At 34.8% G+C, this 18,910-nt stretch overlaps 1 protein-coding gene across 3 annotated transcripts in view; it reads left to right on the plus strand.

Annotated features, from left to right (window-relative positions):
• Positions 1–18,910, plus strand: part of LOC149925009 (zinc finger protein castor homolog 1-like) — a 184,019-nt gene that overhangs the window by 68,863 nt on the left and 96,246 nt on the right. For all 3 annotated transcript variants that reach the window (XM_090161350.1, XM_090161349.1, XM_090161352.1), the window contains one exon: positions 13,418–13,526. The gene's annotated coding sequence lies outside the window, so the exon portion shown is untranslated. The remainder of the gene's footprint in view (positions 1–13,417; positions 13,527–18,910) is intronic.

An 18,910-nucleotide genomic window follows, 5' to 3' on the forward strand; every position in this document is an offset into this window, starting at 1 on the left:
TCGTGTTTTTGATGTAATCTTGTAACAATTTGTCAGACGATAATAAATAAGTTTATTTAATTTTTCGAGAAAGTTAGTGAAATTTGCCAAATTCATTTTAAAAGCGAAAAAGAATGCGCATCTTGAGCAACTTGTTGGCTCATTAAGAGGCGAGAGTTGAGCGGTGAGCGCGCATATGTTTGCGGAAGAGAGTGAAACTGGTCGTTCCCTTCTGCATCTGGATTATTTTTTTACTTAATAATGGCCGTGTGAAATGTAATGTAGGGGGCGCCAGAGTAGCAGTGGGCCAGTGGCGCTCTGATAAGAAAATGATACATTACAAACACCCGCTTTCTAATAGGATTTGTGACGAAGATAAACGGCCGGAGCCAGCTGCCTCATTCCGGGGCTTCCTTTCTTATTATATATTTCAAAAAAGATTTTAAATTCAGTTTCTTGCGCTAAGTTTATTGATATTCTATAGAATTGCTTATAGATTTCTCTATTTATATTCTATGGATTTGTCTATATATATTCTATAGCTTTGTCTATATTTATTCTATAAATATTCTATAGATTTTTCCATAAATATTCTGTAGATTTGTCTATGAATATTTTATAGATTTGTCTATGAATATTTTATAGATTTGTCTATATTTTATAGATTTGTCTACGAATATTTTATAGATTTGTCTACGAATATTTTATAGATTTGTCTATGAATATTTTATAGATTTGTCTATATTTTATAGATTTGTCTACGAATATTTTATAGATTTGTCTACGAATATTTTATAGATTTGTCTATGAATATTTTATAGATTTGTCTACGAATATTTTATAGATTTGTCTATATTTTATAGATTTGTCTACGAATATTTTATAGATTTGTCTATATTTTATAGATTTGTCTATGAATATTTTATAGATTTGTCTATATTTTATAGATTTGTCTACGAATATTTTATAGATTTGTCTACGAATATTTTATAGATTTGTCTACGAATATTTTATAGATTTGTCTATGAATATTTTATAGATTTGTCTACGAATATTTTATAGATTTGTCTATATTTTATAGATTTGTCTATATTTTATAGATTTGTCTACGAATATTTTATAGATTTGTCTACGAATATTTTATAGATTTGTCTATGAATATTTTATAGATTTGTCTATATTTTATAGATTTGTCTACGAATATTTTATAGATTTGTCTACGAATATTTTATAGATTTGTCTATGAATATTTTATAGATTTGTCTATGAATATTTTATAGATTTGTCTACGAATATTTTATAGATTTGTCTATATTTTATAGATTTGTCTACGAATATTTTATAGATTTGTCTACGAATATTTTATAGATTTGTCTACGAATATTTTATAGATTTGTCTACGAATATTTTATAGATTTGTCTACGAATATTTTATAGATTTGTCTACGAATATTTTATAGATTTGTCTATGAATATTTTATAGATTTGTCTACGAATATTTTATAGATTTGTCTACGAATATTTTATAGATTTGTCTATGAATATTTTATAGATTTGTCTATATTTTATAGATTTGTCTACGAATATTTTATAGATTTGTCTACGAATATTTTATAGATTTGTCTACGAATATTTTATAGATTTGTCTACGAATATTTTATAGATTTGTCTACGAATATTTTATAGATTTGTCTACGAATATTTTATAGATTTGTCTACGAATATTTTATAGATTTGTCTACGAATATTTTATAGATTTGTCTACGAATATTTTATAGATTTGTCTACGAATATTTTATAGATTTGTCTACGAATATTTTATAGATTTGTCTATGAATATTTTATAGATTTGTCTACGAATATTTTATAGATTTGTCTACGAATATTTTATAGATTTGTCTACGAATATTTTATAGATTTGTCTACGAATATTTTATAGATTTGTCTACGAATATTTTATAGATTTGTCTACGAATATTTTATAGATTTGTCTATGAATATTTTATAGATTTGTCTATATTTTATAGATTTGTCTATATTTTATAGATTTGTCTATGAATATTTTATAGATTTGTCTATGAATATTTTATAGATTTGTCTATGAATATTTTATAGATTTGTCTATGAATATTTTATAGATTTGTCTATATTTTATAGATTTGTCTACGAATATTTTATAGATTTGTCTACGAATATTTTATAGATTTGTCTACGAATATTTTATAGATTTGTCTACGAATATTTTATAGATTTGTCTACGAATATTTTATAGATTTGTCTACGAATATTTTATAGATTTGTCTACGAATATTTTATAGATTTGTCTACGAATATTTTATAGATTTGTCTACGAATATTTTATAGATTTGTCTACGAATATTTTATAGATTTGTCTACGAATATTTTATAGATTTGTCTACGAATATTTTATAGATTTGTCTATATTTTATGGATTTTCTTATAGATTTGTCTATGAATGCCCCATAGATTTATCTATGAATGTATTCCAAGTTTATTACTTTATACTTTCTCGATCTCTCTTCATAAATTTAATAGATATAAACGGTTGTTCCTTCTAAGAGTTACAGCAAATCACTTGATAAAAAATAGTTAATTAGCATTTCCAATTAAATTGCCTGCCAAAATCAATTTGAACCGAGATCTCGAAGGTCGTAACTTTTTATAGTTATATCCGGCCCCATTTTTGCTTCGTAATTTTCAGGGATGCACGTCATAAGCCGCGACAAACTATACCGCTGGCTGACGTTGTATCTACATTGAAAAGGACACCTTGAAGCTGGTTTAAATACGATTTTATCCTTAATGTAACTATAATAGCTAGTTCGCACTATTCACGTCATTTGGTTAACCTTGGCAAAGAACCATTTGATGGTTTAATCTTCGCTTTTTATGCAATATTTATTTAAATATATTTTTGTATAACTTACAATTATTGATATGGAATCTCGGAAAATTGTAAAACCTTATAACGTTTGACGTACGTAGGTAAAATAGTCATTTCTTAAAAGTACTAGATTATGCTGAACGACTCTTTCAACGTTTTCTACAAGTTTTTTAATCAGTTTAACGTTTTTAGCCGCGCACAAATTTCTTTTAAAAAAAAATTATATTCACAAAACGTTTTGAAAACTAAACTTAAATTTCGCCACCTAGGTGCTCCCGTTTTTCCCGTTTCGCCAACTGGTCGCTCCCGTTTTTCCCGTTTCGCCAACTGGTCGCTCCCGTTTTCCCGTTTCGCCAACTGGTCGCTCCCGTTTTTCCCGTTTCGCCAACTGGTCGCTCCCGTTTTTCCCGTTTCGCCAACTGGTCGCTCCCGTTTTTCCCGTTTCGCCAACTGGTCGCTCCCGTTTTTCCCGTTTCGCCAACTGGTCGCTCCCGTTTTTCCCGTTTCGCCAACTGGTCGCTCCCGTTTTTCCCGTTTCGCCAACTGGTCGCTCCCGTTTTTCCCGTTTCGCCAACTGGTCGCTCCCGTTTTTCCCGTTTCGCCAACTGGTCGCTCCCGTTTTCCCCGTTTCTCCTCATTTGTGACACGGCACCCATCGAATGAACGTGGTTTTGCTTTTCATTAGCGACCAAAATGGCGGATTTCGGTGATTTTTCGCAGCTTGGCCCAAAGCTAAGTCGTTCTAACGCAAAAGCGAAGGTGCTGAAGTTTCATTAAACCGACGGTATTAAATTTAGTACAGTTTATTCGATACTAGCCTGGATGAACACTTGTTTAGAGCAGGCTGACGTATCGGTACTACTGTTTTTCACTTAGTCCATTTTGCGAGTCAAATGAAAATAAATGATGCTATGCTATCTGCTTCGCACGCTGAGCCCGAAATTGACGTTAATGGGGATAAAAAGGTTTCGTATTAACGTCAAAGCGTCGTTTATATAAACTCCTTCATTTACCGCGTTATATTCCAACCATTTAAAGCGATATTATCGTAAATAAAAATTTTGTTTGGTACTAAAATTACCAATTTGTAGTACCAAATATTGTTTCGTTATGTGGTACAAATGTTTCTAAAAAACAGGATTGAAACCAATATTCTTAATAAAGAAATAAGATTTTATGGGATGAGTTCAGAATTTTAGGAAAAATGAGGAATAATATATTTATCTTGGAGCTTTAGTTGTTTCGGGCAGATTCAAATAGTTGAACTATTTAGGGAAATTACTTAACATTACATTGATAACCCCACCATCTAGGTATTCAAATCGGAACTAAAACAAAACAATCTTTCAAATTCAGAAATAGAAATGGTGAAGTATTAAACGGATACTTAAGAACGCTTTGACAATACTACAAGGTTACTGATTTTTATTCAATTTATTTCATTTAAATCGTATTTTTAATGATTTTAATTTAAATTTTTACCTGTTTTTTTTTGTACACTGAAATATAAGTTGCGCTTCATTAAATTGAATTATTAATTAAAAATTAAGTTTAATTAAGTTTGCTCTGAATTGGCATTTTTTCCTACATTTTCATAAATACTTTGTCAGATTTAAATCGCTTATTATATTTCAATCTTGCAATACTAATAACGAAACGAATTTTTAACAAATAACCTGCTTTTTTTTATGAAATGAATTAAATTTATCCTATATAACTAAGTTAAAACCACAAGTAAAAAAAAACTCATATCAGGGCCTAATATGATATTTTTTCCAGTGCAGATGTATTTTAATAATAATCAGCTAGGCCACAGACCAGGTCTGTGGCTAGGCTAATACCCAAGGCCCCATCTTAGGCCTAAGTCATCGAGCGACTTTTAAAGTCGTTAATTTAGGTGGCCGGGTTGTAATGCGTAGGAGGGTGGTGCCAAGCTCCCTACACTAACTATTACCGTTAACCCATGGACTAATTAATGTATACACAGGGATGGTCTGCACAACGCTACTCTCTCATAAAATCGGCGACTAAGTCTTGTTAATGCCGTTCCCTCTTTTCCTCCCCCCTTAAGCAAAGTTAGCCGAGTCAAAACGTCCACAAACGGAAAAACGATGCTGCCCTCTATCTGCAAGTCTTGGAGTCTATCGATGTTGGCGTCTGCTTATGATTTGAAAAACAAACGGTTTTTTTCGTTCATTTGAATAAGGTGTATGATTTAGGAGCTTTAATTTATTTAAGTAGTTTTACAAATTAATTATGAGGAAAAAGCTGTGTGTTTACCCTTCGTGTAAAAGTGATTCGAAGTATTGTCATAAAGAACACACGAAAGATTTCTTTATACCTTTCCTGTTCATCTTTTTCTAAGCCTTGTCCAAAAATATCTTTGATTTACCATTATCGGAATCACTTAAATCCACTTTTTTAATCTTCTTTTTGTCTGGAGAAATTGAGAATAACGTCTCGAATGTGTGGGCCGAAAAATTAATATCAATCAATTTAATTGTTAATATAAATGAATTCATTTACCAAATGCACGTGGAGCTTACAACATCGCCGGCAAGGCAACTGCTTTTTTTTTGTTCCCTTAAACCTTTCCTCCCGTTTCCATCCCCCTTGACTCAGTTTGTCGTTAGTTCGCACAATCGCCGCTCGAGGGCACATTTAGCAATCGCTAGCCGCTAAATTTCCTATGCGGACCGTCCCTGTGTATACATTAATTAGTCCATGGTTAACCTCAACAAAATATTATAGAACGGGATACCGAAAAGCTCGGGGAAAACCCCTTAAGCCAGTGGGGAGAGAACTTTCGAACTCAACGCGGAAGGAGTAGTTCCGAGTTTTCACCCAGTGCCACAATATTATTTCTCCTAGTGTAGCAAAAACTTCAAATCAGAAAAGTACATTCTTGTTGAATTGTTCATTTATACTTGAATAAAAATCGTTTTTTTTTTCTTGACGGTTAAAACCGTGGAATCCTAGAGCTTAAACTCTTCAATATTTTGACCTATTTTTAAAACTATTCATTCGGGCGATTGTTGCAAACTGTGGCGCGAATGTAAAGAAACGGGTGATTAATATTTGTCTCATAAAATATGCGTTTCTAGTTAATGTACATCCGTTTCTTGTGGGCGCCATTTCAAATTTACCCCACGTTTAACATTGACTATTGTATTCTCTAAGGATGGGGTGGCACCGGACTTGATCCTATTAAATGGAGATTTAAAATGTAAATGCGAGGCCTTTGATTGGGACTTGGCGTGTTGAAAAAGGGTGGGACACCGCTACTCTAGCCCTCTAGATGGCGCTGCGATCCACGACTATCAACTGAAACGTACCTTCAATTCTCTGGGTTTTATTCGTCATATTAATCGAGTAGGGGGAAAACGGCTTCAATATTATTAAAACCCTCGGAACACATCTATTTTCATTTGGTAATTACCACGTATGGGTGTCGCTAATTATTCGTTCTTTACTCCCTTTTCTTTTCTTTATTTAAAGCGACCAAGCCACGAAATTGTTACTATTTTGATCCTGATTATAGACTTATTTATTAGAAATTTATTCACGTGGAATTAATTTGTGTTTAACGATAAATGATTATTTATTGCCATTTTTTAATTAACATTCATACATGATACTCCTCCAATTCCCCCGTTTACTCGCACACTCCTACAATTCAGCTCATTTACTCACACATCACACACTCTTTAAGGTCCCTCTAACATGGATAAATAAGGTTTTAAATGTGTGACCCCGATTGTAGAGACACTTCCACTAATTGTTGGCGAGGTTACAGTCATTTAGAAATGACATATTTCGTCATAAACGATGTTCTAAAAAGTGGTTTTCAATAATACTATAATATTAATGTAATTTCATAAATTTCAAAATATATGCTTTTATAATTAAAAGTGATTAGAGTATTTGTGAATGTCCCACTCCCAAAATAGTCTACGCCGAAATAAAGCTACTTCTACACTCCTACGCGTTCCCGTACACGTTTCGTATTGCAGTTTCACGAAACATCAACTTTCATTTCTTATTTTAATGAAAATCAAATCAATTTGTTTATTTAATCAATATTTTATTTAATTGAAATTATTGATATTTTTTAACATTCACTGGCTTTTTTGCAGTCTAATATCTGGTATTATATCTAAAATGAAATCTTAATTTAACTTAATTACATTATTTTTTAAACAGTTTTAATTGTTCTATCCTTGCGGTATCAGATTATAAAATTACTTAAAAAAGATACGAATTATTGCGCAAGTTAAAGACTTTTTATTACATACCTTAATTAACTAGTTTCGGAATTGTTAGTGCCATTATCAAGTCGGAACAATTACAATAGTTAAAATTTTAGTTTGCCCAAATTTGCTTTGTTTGGTTTCAAATAACTTCATTTAAATTAGCGAATACTGATTTAAAAAGTTTTCTAACGTAAAAAGGGGTTATCTTTTAACTATTCCAAGATACAGACCACAGATAATACTATATCAAGATACTAGATCTGTAATTTTATTCCCGGCAATATAGTTTAATTTTTTTTTTTCTCAATCAGTATTATTCAATCGAACCCATTGTTAATAATTTTAAATCCTAAAAGAACGAATAACATAATCATTAAAATCAATCTCAATTGGAAATAAACCGTACGAAAGACTTCGGGGTATGTCGCGGAAACCAAATCGGGGTTAAATTCGGGTAAAGCTCGCGCACGGACACCCGTTTAAGTTGTCGTAGCGCGATTGTCAAAGAAGTTGCTCGTATTTGTCATTTCCTGCTTTTGTCTTATGTCTCCGCAAATCAGTTTCCTTCAATTCTTTAATGGATAAATTACACGGCGTTTTTATCATTTATTTTTGTTCGGTATTGGGCGCGTGACAATCCATATTGGCCTGTTTTATTTTATCCTTTGATTGGTGTAAAGTAGTCCGTTTTCGCCGAGGGTTCGCGACCCCCAAATCGTCCAACGCTATTGTCTCTCCTAAATATATTACGTACCGGAAGTGGATGAAGTTTCGTTTCTATCTCATTGTTTTAAGAAGTGTTTAGTATGGTTTTAAAAAAGGGTAATGGTTGAGTGGGATATTCTTTCGAATGTTGTTTAAAAGGACCTCCAATATGACCTTTAATTTGAAACGTTGAGTTTGGGAAAAAAATTATTTTCGTTGGACGGTCGTCACGACTTCGCAATCTAATTGATGGGGAAAAAGACCTCTTAATCGTTTATAAATACAATCGTTAACGTTTATAGACAGATTAAAGTCGCGATACGACAACTTACAGAATGACTTTAAAAGAAACTTATTGTTTTCTTTTTAAATCGCATTCTGGTGGGTGGTACGAATTTCGCCGATTATCCGAAAGAAATATTTAAAAACACGGCGCTATTGTTCGTCGTTTTGTGACAAAATTATTGCGTTTCAAATCCTCAATTAACTGAAATTAAGAATTCCAACTGGTGTTTATTCTTCATTGTTAAGTGTCGGAGTGTTTTATATTTTGCGTAATTTATTTCTATTTCGCCATGTGACAAGCATTTTTCCAGTGCCTCGACTTCCGTTTCGTTTTGTCTTTATTGTCTCTCGCGAGGGGGTTTCGAATATGACATTTTTCACGTGTCTTATTCCCCTTTTCTCAACGAATAAATAAAGATACAATTTGGTCACGATTTTTTTATTTTCGGTTTCGTCTTATTGGTTGCTTAATTTTTAGTTTTTCTTTTCTTCGAAAGGGGGCGTTTTTTGAATAATCAAAGGGCGTATATAATTGCCTACGATGTATTCTTTAAATATTGCGACACTTCTCGAAGGCAACCGCCGAAAAATACACTGCGTCGCCTGGCCCCTGGGACAAAACGGCAGTGAGCGAAATGCCAGTGAAAATTGCCGATTCCTCAACAAGCCTGTGTTTTCTAGATTTTGTGGGAAGGGATTGAAATTGCGGATTGTTGCAGTACAAACGCCATTTGGGGACTGTGTAATATTAAATACACTACTTATTTTAGTGCACCATTTTTATTTCTATAGATGTACTGTGCAATCGATGAAGGTTTAATTCTGTTGAAATGATGTGATTACGAATCGATCATAGTCGATGCAAGTTTTGTCACTTTAATCACATTACCTCTAATACACAGCTGGACGATCAGGTTAGAAGCAATCGATCCCACTTGGTGTCATCTATCAGGGTAATTCGATCCCACTTGGTGCAATCTATCAGGGTAATTCGATCCTACTTAGTGCAATCTATCAGGGTAATTCGATCCTACTTGGTGCAATATATCAGGGTAATTCATTCCCACTTGGTGCCATCTATCACGATAATTCATTCCCACTTGGTGCCATCTATCAGGGTAATTCATTCCCACTTGGTGTCATCTATCAGGGTAATTCAATTCCATTTGGTGCAATAGATAAGGATCCGCTATCCCATTTGGCGCAATCGATAAGAATATTCTATAACACTTGGCGCAATCGATAAGAATACTCTATCCCACTAGGCGCAATCGATAAAAATACTCGATCCCACTCGGCGCAATCGATATTAATACTCGATCCCACTCGGCGCAATCGATATTAATACTCGATCCCACTCGGCGCAATCGATATTAATACTCGATCCCACTCGGCGCAATCGATAAAAATACTCGATCCCACTCGGCGCAATCGATAAAAATACTCGATCCCACTCGGCGCAATCGATAAAAATACTCGATCCCACTCGGCGCAATCGATAAAAATACTTGATCCCACTCGGCGCAATCGATAAAAATACTCGATCCCACTCGGCGCAATCGATAAGAATACTCGATCCCACTCGGCGCAATCGATAAAAATACTCGATCCCACTCGGCGCAATCGATAAAAATACCCGATCCCACTCGGCGCAATCGATAAAAATACTCGATCCCATTGGGTGCAATCGTTCTGGGTAATTGGATTTAAATCGTTGCTATCGATAAGGATATTCGATCTTAAACGAGAGGTTAATCACAGCCTAGCTATCTTATTTATATTTCTGTGTATCTGGGAATTGGTAGCGTGAACAGCCACCTACGCCTTCTGGATTCTCTTCACTTGAAATCTCACTCGAATTTGAATAAGCATTTTTTCTTCGAAGCAAAAATATTATCATCGTTATAATAATAGTTGCGTGTCGTATGAATAAGTGGCGAGTATTCTGAGAACGCCTGCGATTTGAGTCTTCGCCATCCCAGCAGCGGCCATTTCCATACAAATTATTATTAAATTCAACAGCTTTTTTACCTTTACTCGACTTCTTTGAGAAAAATCCCCCGTTTTACGATTTAGTCCCCAGCTTTTTCATTTATTTACGGGCCGCAGATTTCATTAAGAGAGACAACCCGTTGAGCGCCTTTTTCCCTAATCAAGTTCTTTTTTTACCTTGAGTTTCTCGAGAACGTATTTAGGGTACTGAGAACGTACCTTTCAGACCCTCTACCATGATCTACTACCTAAGCTCCTCCCTCTAACGCAAAACCGTCCCATTCTCTCAAGTGTACAGTGACATCTAGAACGTTTTCTTAGAACTTTCGAAAAACGTTTAAAATTAATTACCGGAAAGTTCTATTTAAGCTTTAATTAAAGACGCATGAATTAATTTAATTCTTTATAAATGGCAAAATATTTTGTAGCTTCGCAACCATCGAATTACGTTAGAAAACTATATTAAAACAGTCTCCGCAACGTGGCGCTCGAGTCTCCGCAACGTGGCGCTAAAATCTCCGCAACGTGGCGCTAAAATCTCCGCAACGTGGCGCTAAAATCTCCGCAACGTGGCGCTAAAATCTCCGCAACGTGGCGTTAAAGTCTCCGCAACGTGGCGTTAAAGTCTCCGCAACGTGGCGTTAAAGTCTCCGCAACGTGGCGTTAAAGTCTCCGCAACGTGGCGTTAAAGTCTCCGCAACGTGGCGTTAAAGTCTCCGCAACGTGGCGTTAAAGTCTCCGCAACGTGGCGCTAAAGTCTCCGCAACGTGGCGCTAAAGTCTCCGCAACGTGGCGCTCGTGTCTCCGCAACGTGGCGCTCGTGTCTCCGCAACGTGGCGCTCGTGTCTCCGCAACGTGGCGCTCGTGTCTCCGCAACGTGGCGCTCGTGTCTCCGCAACGTGGCGCTCGTGTCTCCGCAACGTGGCGCTCGTGTCTCCGCAATGTGGCGATAAAGTCTCCGCAATGTGGCGCTACTGTTTGAATGACGACTTTGTTTGGCTAAGGTGATGGTACATTTCGCGAGTCGACTCGTCTTTCCTCAGTAATCTAAATACGTTCTTGGTGTTATACCCCACCATCGTCCAAAAAAGCGCTTAAAAATTCCCTCATTTTAACCCAAACCCGATAAACTTCCCTAAGAACTTTTAAAAGGTTCTTGAAATTCCTCGACGTTTTATCTCCCCACTTATTATTAGGTGTTTGCCAATACGTTAGGAATTTGCAGTTGATGGAAATGATTTGTATACTTTTCGGAGACGTTAGCTTCCCCTGGAAGTATAGGCTTGACGGCAGGGGCCATAAAATGAGCCGGGGATCAAAATTAGCATTTTCCCGTAGTTTGGGAGCAAGCGACGCATCTTCCAAGTATAGCTTGAAAAAATAAGGCGGTAAATCACTGCGGGTGTCTAATTCGAAATTTGAGGGTGGCGTCGCCCAGTATCGGAGAAGGGTAAGGCTAAAACTCCGAGTCTATTTTTTTAATAGCGAGGAGCCGTGGGAAACCCCCTCGCGATTAATTAATTGATTTCGCCAAAGAACCGACCCCCCCCTTCCCTTATTTCAAGCTCCCCCCGCCCAAATGACGCCGATACAGCTTTTTGGTTATAAAAATTTCTTTTTTTTAAAGTCTCTAGATTAATTAAGGCTCCTCTCCGGTAGGGGCCCTTAGCATCGTATACAGTCGGGTCGTTTTAAATAAGCTGGGGGATTATTTTTTTATTAAACTGTACAGTACTGACAGGCGGTAGGTTTGCCCATGGTCGCCATTTTTTTTCTCTATTGGGTGGAATTTTTCTATGTTGGTCGCTAGATTCGCTTTGGTACGCCACCATTCCCAGTCGGATCAATATTGCTAAAGAACGAGAGTACTATTATTATACGTTATTAAGAGTAATAGAAAACCTAGCATCTGCTTTATCTATACTCTTACACGAGAGTTGGCCCGGGCCCCGGTAAATCAATAATTTCAACACCCACCATAAGAACGATTATTACTGATGATATTAATTCGTTTTTAAGCACGAAGGAAGGGTACCTCACATTGAGAAAACGTGGGCCCTACACCTGGCACCGGCCCGGGCCCCAATAAAACCATTCCGGGCCTCAGAAGAACTTTTATAAATTATGATAACGAACCTTTTCAAGACCGAAAAAAGAGTACCTCCCGGCTGCACGGGCCCGGATAATTCGTACCGGCCTTCCGCCTGTGTCGTCGGGCCCGCCAAAAACCACACGGAATACGATGGGGCCTTAATCTGAAAAATCGATCACATAAGGAATTTATTTTTACCACGTGGTGTTATGGAAAATGACGTAAAATGTTTACTAGGAAAGAAACTATTTCTGGCATACTTATATCATATTATAAAACACAAAGTTTCGACTTTATAGTTTAAGTATGCTCCCTTTTCCCCCAATGCCCTCCATCTCGGTCGAATTTCTCCTCAATTTACCTAATTATATTTAAGACAATTTCTAATTGCGAAAACTGCATCATAAGCAAAATCCTTGGTGATTTGCAACCGAGAAAATTATGAATATTTGGTATTTTCTATCCCCAGGATAAGAAAAAAAATTAATTTTTCCATGTGACCTTGTGCAATCCTTCAAAATGGTAAATTGTAATTGATAGAATTGCTATCCGGTTTTGTGGAATAATAGTAGGAGTTTTATGGTTTCGCTTTTTAATTTGTTTTATATCTTGCCTAAAAAGGCCTACAGCAGTTTTCAGATTTCTGCAATTATAAATATATAATGGTTCTAAAGTTTCTTAAGTTGAGAAAAACGATTATATGTTCAAATTCTATATTTCTTTCGTGTTTTGGTAGAACCATATAATTATTCAGTCGCGAATATTTTCGAATCTTTGAGTTCGAAATTAGTTGTACTTTTTTTCAAAAGTTTATTTTTTCTATTACATCTCATATTCGTATCGCCTTGGAATGCCGAACTTTTTCCAATTCCATCATCTAAAATTAAAATATTGTAGATAATTTTATATTAAAAAAAAAGTTCCCGTACATTTATATTCATTCGTGATGTAATTAGTAAAAATTCCGAAAAAAACTGCGGAAAAAAGGTGTACTAGAGTTGGATATAAAATGAAATTGGCATTCAAGGTAATTTTCAAACGCGAAAGGTGACTTTTCCTCCCTCGATCATGATGGAAAAAAGTCAAAATGTGAATAAAATAGTAATTACATTTTCTCGTACTTCGGGGGAAAATTATTATTCTTGATAAATGTATGAGAAAGTATTTTTTTAAGTTTAATTTTTCTTAATTTTTCTTTTTCTCTAGGAACCAATTGAAATACTGAGAATAAAATATTTTTTGTGGAAAGAACCTGTTTGAGCCTTTAGGCCCTGTATGTAAAAATCGTCATTTTTGATCAAATTCCACGCATCTGGTAAGTCCTTTTTTATCAAGATCTTACTCTTGTTTGTTATTTAATGTAGTGATTTGTTTTGAGTGACCTAAATTTTCGAAAATTAGTACATAAGTCTGATGTCACCTTAGGCTTTTGTCTAGGTTGGTTCCTTTAGGGAGCTCTTGTTGAAATGCAGTGTAAATATTTCGCTAGTTCTATAAAACAATTTATTAATAAATGTAAAATTACTCGCTCTTTCGTTGTTACAAATCCCGCACTCCACTTCCTTCGGACAAAGCTCATGACTGTGCTATCTTATTAGGGTTGCCATAATATTCGTTACAGCAACCAATTCAATTTACAATGTCCGGAATGTAAGCAAATGGTACCAAAAAAACCCATAGAAGCCATAGGAACCCATTAAGACTTTCTGAACACTTAACTTATAACATTCCAATATGACCACTATTTAACTGATTATCCATCGATCGTTACGGAGATTTTTAACAAATGTAATTAAACTTAATTTAATGCTCGATACTATTTGAATTGCCGTTTTGTATATTAATTTACCATTTTTGTATAAAAATTGAAGGTATCAGATTTACCAATAAACAAACTTTAGTCCTGTAAGTCTATTTACCAGAATTGAGATTACTTGATCAAATACATATACAAACAAACTTCAACTAGTCAAATTCGAAATTAAAGAAATAAATGTTGACAACTTAGTCCAAATTGTACTACAATATTTCCCTTTCTATACCTACGCATTTACAGTGCTGATACTCAGAGGTAGCCAAAATATTTGTGTAAATAGTGACTAGCCACTTTGAAAATAGTGACCAAAAAGTGATCAAAACGTCACTAAAAATAAACAGTTTATTAAAGTAAAAATCACAGCATTTGAAATAGTAACTTTCTATTTCTTAAAAGTAGTGTTTTCTTATATTTTCTTAAGGAGGGACAGTGGTCATTGTCTACTTTCACGCTATTTCAAGCTGAACTCTTTTATTTTTGTATTTTAACTTAACAAATTAATATTTACGTGTAGAACAGCCTCTTGTTTAGTGCTTCAAATAATTTTGACAATTTTAAATTTTCAAATAATTAAGTTATTACATTTTGATTCGGACCCCCGGAGTTAAACAAGTTTGGCAAGCGCCCAAACTCCCCTTTAATTAGGACCTTATATCTCATTAACTATTAATATTAGAATATCAAAATGATTTTAAGCACTAGAGGAAGGTTCAGCCTAATAAGAAAAATATAATTCAATTATGTAATTGTTGAAACAGAAACGTCCAGCTTGAACGAAAAAGAGGCTTTTACTGTATTCTTCCCCCTTAAACATTTTAGTAATTAAATTATAAGGGTAGAAATACGATTTAAAAATATAGGTGTGATATATTTGAGTTGAATTAACAATTTTTGCTAGATAATTAGTAACTTTCCCTATGAAATTTCACTCTGGGAAATATTTTTGTAGATAAAACCTTTCAAATTGAAAAAAGTGACTTTTTGTGACCGATTTTAAAAGTGACTTTTAGTTAAAAAAGTGACTGCAACTGAGTATTGCGAACCTTTCTAAAGCGGAAGTAGAATATTTCCCATGAAAGAAAGTTGATCCCTGTTAAAATTTGATCTACTCTCTTAACGGATAGGTCAATTCACCAAAGTTGTCCTTCAAGATATGGGATCTTTGGGCATAAAGGCAGTTCATTTAAAAAAAAAATTCCATTTAAAATCATCTGACCTTCGCGGACTTACGTATTAAAAGAACCGTATTTTGCGAAAAGAGTCTTAGGCGTGAGAAAAAGGGAAAATTTGATATTAACCGCGACGAACATAAACATGTCAAAGCCAATCCGTGCCTTCCCCCCTCTCGACCCCCGTTCTTTATTCCGCTCTCTTTTGTATCCTTTGACAAACACTTAAATAATCTTCTAATACTTTGGGGTAAAAATCTTTCCGAAAAGAAAGTAATATTTTTTTAACTTTTTTTGCACCGCACCGCGGCGCTGTAAAAATATCGGCATCTATAAATCGAGTAGAAGGGATAAAAACTGAACTCTGCTTCGCCAAAAACCCTTTCATTGTCTGTCCCCAAGGTTGGGTATCGCCGAGGAAAAAAAAAGGCTTAAATTTTTTTTTGAAAGTTTCCTTTAAACCCTCGTAAAAACGGATTTTTCACCCCTCGTTCCCTTCTGATTTTTTTGCCTTCATCAAATATGCTCCTCGCCACTTCATATACGATCGAGAATAGCCTTGTTAACGGTGCAATGTATACGTTAGGGAGTTCCAATTGACGCGAAACATAAAAAAATTGAAGTTAAAAAAAGTCTGTATTCACCCCATCAAAGAGAGTAAAAGAAAATGCAAAAAAATATATATGGTAATGATTTATCTCTTTTAACTTAGAGCATTAAAACCACCGGTATGAGTTTTCCACCCCACCAGAAATCTCGGATGTCAACGTTATTTCGTTTTGTGTCCCTCAGGGCAACACTTTTTCCTATCTAGTTTTTTTTAAATAACTCTCTGCTTTTTTTAATTTTATCTTTTTTTAAAAGCGTCCGCGTCTGTTTCATTTGACAGTGCGGCTTACGTTTTTGTAAGGGTGGGAAAATAAGCGGTAGCTGATGGCAACTGGTGTTGACCACATTTTGGGTTTTATTAGGGAGGTTTAGAACGCCTAGTAGACTGTACTATACGTGAAGCGCGGCGGGCTTTATTCTAAGGCATTTCTTAAGCCTAACCCGCTTCTAGTTTTACACGTGTTAGGCTTAGGGAACGCGTCGTAAAAACCTAATATTCTCGACGTTCTTAACCGCTTCATTGTTTGCACATTCGTGGAAAGGACGGAGAATTTTGAGTTTTTTAGCGAATCAAAAGAACGAATTAAACATTTCGGTTTTTAATCGCTTTTTTTTCTGATATCTGCTTTCTTGGGTTCTTTTAAAAGCGTGTTTTCCCAACGGCCATTCACGTATACTTGTGTTATATTAATATTTGTTTTGGGCTGTTTAGAAGCTAATATTTTAATTCTGGACCGACTCAAAGTAATAGACTATTTCCTCTGACATGAAGCTCCCTCTGTATTTATTTTAAGGTATTTAACACGGTAAAATCGTTTAAGTTCAAACGTCCATAACAATAATGTTCTAAAGTGTGTAGAATATTACACGATAATAAAAATGTCTTTAGAAAATAAAGCTTATTTGTGTCACTTTATACCGAAGACCTATTTTAAAATTGCTTTACAATTTTGACGATGGATATCGCTTCAAAATATAGGTTTATTCAAGGGCGTAACAAAGTGCCTCTCTATTACGTAGAGAAATTGGCATTTTCAGTTTTAATAGAACAACTAGCGGCAAATTTGATAAGGTCACAAAAGTCTGAATTATATTTCAGTCAAAAACAATATCCAAAATTCAACTCGGATTGAAATTTGAATACGTTAATATGATCCAATTGCATTACATAAAATACTACTGTATTCCGATTTGACCAAAAATATTTAATCCAAACAGAATTGGTGGTCTTGATTATAGTTAGATCCAAATTTGGACGTTGGACAATTTCATCCTTCCTTGAGCCTATCACCCTGGTATATTCCCGTTGGATAGAATCCTATTGGGTCGAATTCCCAATGGATCGAATCAAAAATATACTTTCCCAATGGATCGAATCAAAAAATATACTTTCCCAATGGATCGAATCAAAAAATAAATTTTCCCAATGGATCGAATCAAAAAATATACTTTCCAAATGGATCGAATCAAAAAATATACTTTCCCAATGGATCGAATCAAAAAATATACTTTCCCAATTGATCGAATTCTAATTTTTCAATCCCATTCGGTCGAATCCCAATTATTTGAATAAAGAAAGCAATATAAAATTTAAATCTGTTTATTTCGTTAGGTTAAGTTAGGTTTCATGCTTTCACTTGTGAGCAAACAAAATGTCGGTCGAATGGGATTCAGTCGAATGAGTATCGACCCAATGGGACAAAAACATCACCCTAACCTAGCACTATCTTGTTAATAAGAACATAAATAATAGGGTATTTTCAACCCTTCGGCCCCCCATTCATAAATCTCTAATTTCACCCCTCATCCATAAACGGAATTATTCCAAAGGAATAAAAACATAATAAACTACCATTCTTAATAATCGGTAAACGCTTTTTTTGGTTAAATAACATAACTCGTATATCGCTACCGTTTTAAAAGATCGCGCAACAGATATATACCCCTATTCTCCTATTTTAATTGCGCAGAGACCTTCATTAAGTGGTATATTTTCTACATCGCCCATTTCCTGTGTTAGTCAAACAATGGCAAAACACGCTAGAAACTTCTCAAATTCTCTCTCTCTTTTTTCTTATCATTTCGCCAAAGTTTCTAGTTGGCCACTCCCGTTTGTCTTTTTGCGCGACTTTGCAATGGATATCCTACCATTAGAGTGCCTTTTTGGAGTATTCGTTGGCCTTAAACTTCTCGAAACAATAGAACGTGCGTCCCTCGAAGTTTCTTCAATTAGGTTTTGTATGTACGTTGAAATTCTTATCAATGAAGTAATATGCTTATAATTTTGCCTATTTGTATATCCAAGAACGTATATAGTTTTCTGAGAACGTACGAGAGTAGACGGGCCGTTTTAATAGACGCTAACAAAGAGAGACTACCCGAGGTGTAGCATACCGATTTAGTTCCAACTCGGGGGTTAAGTAGGCCTTAATGCAGAATGAAAATTCCCAAAAGGAAACGTATCAACGAGAATTAGATTTGCCATGGCAACCGAAAATGTTTTTGACAACACAAAATGGAAAATTTCTTACCGAAAAAACATAGGATTTTGAAATTTTCTAAGGGTGCCCCCTTGGAAAATTTTATCAATTTAATTTTTTTTTGTCAATTTTGATAAATATTTCCTAGTTTTTGCATTTTAATTTTTTTTAATTTTTATGGGAGGGGGGCACCCTTAGCATTTTTCAAAATCCCATGTTTTTTTTGGGTAAGGAATTTTCTATTTTGTGTTGTCAAAAACATTTTCGGTTGCCATGGCAAAACTAATGCCCGTTGAAACTTTTCCTTTTGGGAATTTTCATGATTCATTAAGGCCTACTTAATCACCGTGTTTGAACAAAACCGGTGTGTTACACCTCGGGTAGTTTCCTTGTAAGCGCATTACTGATTTCTTTAATTTAAATTGAAACAATAACGCAACTAGTCAGAAACTTGTTATTAAATTTTAAATTAACACAATAGTAATTTTTATAAATTTAGCTACACTTGCCGAACTTGTTTTCATGTAGCTCTTACGTCACGATGTCATAAATTTATTAGAATAGTTTTGACAAGCGTGGTAAGCACGCGCACGTGAAAATCCGGGGTTAAAGTTCTGACGTAGTA

This window comes from Leiobunum rupestre, chromosome 10 (genome assembly GCF_980474605.1).
Source record: "Leiobunum rupestre chromosome 10, qqLeiRupe1.1.hap1, whole genome shotgun sequence".
Classification (NCBI taxonomy): domain Eukaryota; kingdom Metazoa; phylum Arthropoda; class Arachnida; order Opiliones; family Sclerosomatidae; genus Leiobunum; species Leiobunum rupestre.